This window comes from Arachis duranensis, chromosome 10 (assembly GCF_000817695.3).
Source record: "Arachis duranensis cultivar V14167 chromosome 10, aradu.V14167.gnm2.J7QH, whole genome shotgun sequence".
NCBI classification, from domain to species: domain Eukaryota; kingdom Viridiplantae; phylum Streptophyta; class Magnoliopsida; order Fabales; family Fabaceae; genus Arachis; species Arachis duranensis.
In genome coordinates, this window is record NC_029781.3 from 60,883,211 (window position 1) to 60,887,098 (window position 3,888).

Below are 3,888 nucleotides of genomic sequence, written 5' to 3' on the forward strand. Positions count from 1 at the left end.
TAATTGATATCCTGACTAAGAATAATAAAATAAACATAGCTTGCTTCAAACCAATAATCTCCGTGGGATCGACCCTTACTCACGTAAGGTATTACTTGGACGACCCAGTGCACTTGCTGGTTAGTGGTACGAGATTTCTTATTGGGATTAAAATTTTGTGCATCAAGTTTTTGGCGCCGTTGCCGGAGATTGTTCGAGTTTGAACAACTAAAGGTTTATTTTATTGCTTAGATTAGGAATAATTTATTTTTGTTGCTATAGAGTCATTAAATTCTGAGTCCTTTATTCCCTTTTCAAAAATTTTTCAAAAATATTATTTTTCTTTTTCAATTTTTAATTTTTTTTCGTGAGTTTAGTGTCTTGTTTTTAATTTTTCATGAGTTTAGTGTTTTGTTCTAAGTTTGGTGTCAATTACATATTTTATATTTTCCCTTTAAATTTTCGATTTGTGCTCTTTGATCTTCAAGTTGTTCTTGTTGATCTTTAATTTTTCTTGTTCTGTGTCTTTTCTTGTTTCACTTGTGTTTTTCCAAAGCATTAGTCTTCCAAAAGGAATATACCTATTCAAAACAAGTGTTACATTTACTGCCCAATTGGCTAGAGCATTGGTCTATGTTCTTGGTGATTGGGTATCTTTTTTTTTAATCATTTTCAAAAATAATTTTTTCTTGATTTAATCTTGTGCCAAACTTTAAGTTTGTTGTTTTCTTGTTAATTTTAATATAATTTTCGAAAATTACTTTGATTTTCTAAAATTTTTAAGTTTGGTGTTCTTTCTAACCCCACTACTGCTTCATATGGGAGTGGTATATGTATACCTTCTATTGAAGTTAGTAGCTTTGAGTTGAATCCTCAGCTCATTATCATGGTGCAGCTCTTTCTTGTGTTTTGATCTTAAAATTTTTAAGTTTGGTGTTCCTTGGTGTTTTTCCTCCAAAATTTTCGAAAATAAGGAGTATTAGATCTAAAAATTTTAAGTCTTGTGTCTTTTATGTGTTTTTCTCTTTCATCATAAAATTCAAAATTCAAAAAAATATATATATCTTTTCTAACTATTTTTAAGCTATTTTTTCGAAATTTTTTTTAAAAAAATTCAGATTTCAATTTCAAAATTTTTCAAATCTTACCCTCTTAAGACTTTAAAAAAAATAATTTTTATATTTTATTATCTTTTTCAAAAATATCCTAACCACTTTCTCTCTCTCCTCAATTTTTTTCGAAAATCTTCACAAAACATTTTCAAATTTTTTTTATTTCTATCTTTATTTTTTTATTTCGGTTTTATTTTATCTTATTTTACTTTATTTTACTATTTTGAAAATAAATTCTTATATTTAATAAAATAAACAATATCAACATCCATATCATCTCATTTGCTCCATCATGGAACTAAGTGGAAATGAACAGTCCAGAAGGACTCTAGGGTCATATGCTAACCCCACTACTACTTCATATGGGAGTAGTATATGTATACCCTCCATTGGAGTTAGTAGTTTTGAGTTGAATCCTCAGCTCATTATCATGGTGCAGCAAAGTTGCTAGTATTCCGGTCTTCCATAAGAAGAACCTACAGAGTTTCTGGCATAATTTTTACAAATTGCTGACATAGTACATGATAAGGAAGTAGATCAGGATGTCTACAGATTATTACTGTTTCCATTTGTTGTAAAGGACCAAGCTAAGAGGTGGTTAAATAACCAACCCAAGAACAGCATAAAGACATGAAAACAGCTGTCAGAAAAATTCCTGAGTCACTATTTTCCTCCAAAACGGATGACACAGCTAAGGCTAAGCATCTAAGACTTCAAACAAGGAGATAATGAATCCCTTTATGATGCCTGGGAGAGATACAGAGAGATGCTAAGAAAATGCCCCTCTGAAATGTTTTCAGAGTGGGTGCAATTAGACATCTTCTATTATGGGCTTACAGAGAGAGCTCAGATTTCTCTAGACCACTCATTTGGTGGATCTATACACATAAGAAAAATAATTGAAGAAGCTCAAGAGCTCATTGATACAGTTGCCAGAAATCAGCACCTGTACCTAAGCAGTGAACTTCCCAAGAAAGAAGAGGCTAAAACAGTAACTGCTGAACTCAGTCCTGCAGATCAAGCTGCTGAATTCAATCAGCAATTATATTTTCTAACAAAACAGTTAGCCAAATTCAAGGAGATACTACTAGAGACAAGAATGGCTAATATGAATATAGAAATACAGTTGAAGCAAACAGAACAGCAGTTATCAAAACAAATAACAGAAGAATGCCAAGCAGTTCAATTAAGGACTGGGAAAACATTAAATACCTCACTTCAAGGTAGCAGGAAGCCAAGAAATGAGCAGACCACCTAAAATCCATCTGAGGACAATCAGAGCCCAGAGAGGAATAACTCTGGTGCCCAAACGCCAGAAAATGGGTGGAAAGCTGGCGTTGAACGCCCATACCATGCTCAGTCCTGGCGTTCAACGCCAGAAACAAGCAATGATTTGGCGTTGAACGCCCAAAAAAGCACAATTCTGGCGTTCAGACGCCCGAAACAGGCAAGGAGCTGGCGTCTAACGCCACTCCAGCTTCCACCCCTGGCATTCAAACGCCAGTGGGAGATCAGACACATACAAGTGCTGATAGCAACCCCTCTAAAAAGGCTTCTCAACCCACACTTGTAGGCAATAAACCTACAGCAACTAAGGTTGAGGAATATAAAGCCAAAATGCCTTATCCTCAGAAACTCCGCCAAGCGGAACAGGATAAGCAATTTGCCCGCTTTGCAGATTATCTCAGGACTCTTGAAATAAAGATTCTATTTGCAGAGGAACTTGAGCAAATACCCTCTTATGCTAAGTTCATGAAGGAGATCTTAAGTCATAAGAAGGATTGGAGGGAAACTGAGAAAGTTTACCTCACTGAAGAATGCAGTGCAGTCATTCTGAAAAGCTTACCTGAGAAGCTTAAGGATCCGGGAAGCTTTATGATACCATGCACATCAGAAGGTACTTGTACCAAGCAAGCTCTATGTGATCTTGGGGCAAGTATTAATCTGCACCTACCATCAAAAAGCTTGGGTTGACTGATGAAGTTAAACCAACTCGGATATGTCTCCAACTTGCTGATGGCTCCATTAAATACCCATCAGGCGTAATTGAAGACATGATTGTCAAGGTTGGGCCATTTGCCTTTCTCACTAACTTTGTGGTGCTGGAAATGGAGGAGCACAAGAGTGCAACTCTAATTCTGGAAAGACCTTTCCTAGCTACTGGCCGAACCTTTATTGATGTTCAGAAAGGGGAAGTAACCCTGAGAGTCAATGAGGATGAGTTCAAGTTGAATGTTGTTAAAGCCATGCAACATCCAGACACCCAAAATGACTGCATGAGCGTTAATATTATTGACTCTCTGGTAAAAGAGGTCAATATAGCTGAGAGTCTCGAATCAGAGCTAGATAATAATATCCTTAAAGATGTTCAGCCTGATCTGAAGGAACCAAAGAGAATAATAGAACCTCTGAAAATCCCTCAGGAAGAGGAGAAACCTCCTAAACCCGAGCTCAAACCATTACCACCATCCCTGAAATATGCATTTCTGGGAGAAGGTGATACCTTTCCTGTAATTATAAGCTCTACCTTAGAGCCACAGGAAGAGGAAGCACTAATTCAAGTGCTAAGGACATACAAGACAGCTCTTGGGTGGTCCATCAGTGATCTCAAGGGCATTAGCCCATCCAGATGCATGCACAAGATCTTACTGGAGGGTGACGCCAAGCCAGTGGTTCAACCACAAAGGCGGCTGAATCCAGCCATGAAGGAAGTGGTGCAGAAAGAGGTCACTAAATTATTAGAGGCTGGGATTATTTATCCTATTTCTAATAGCCCCTGGGTAAGCCCTGTCTAAGT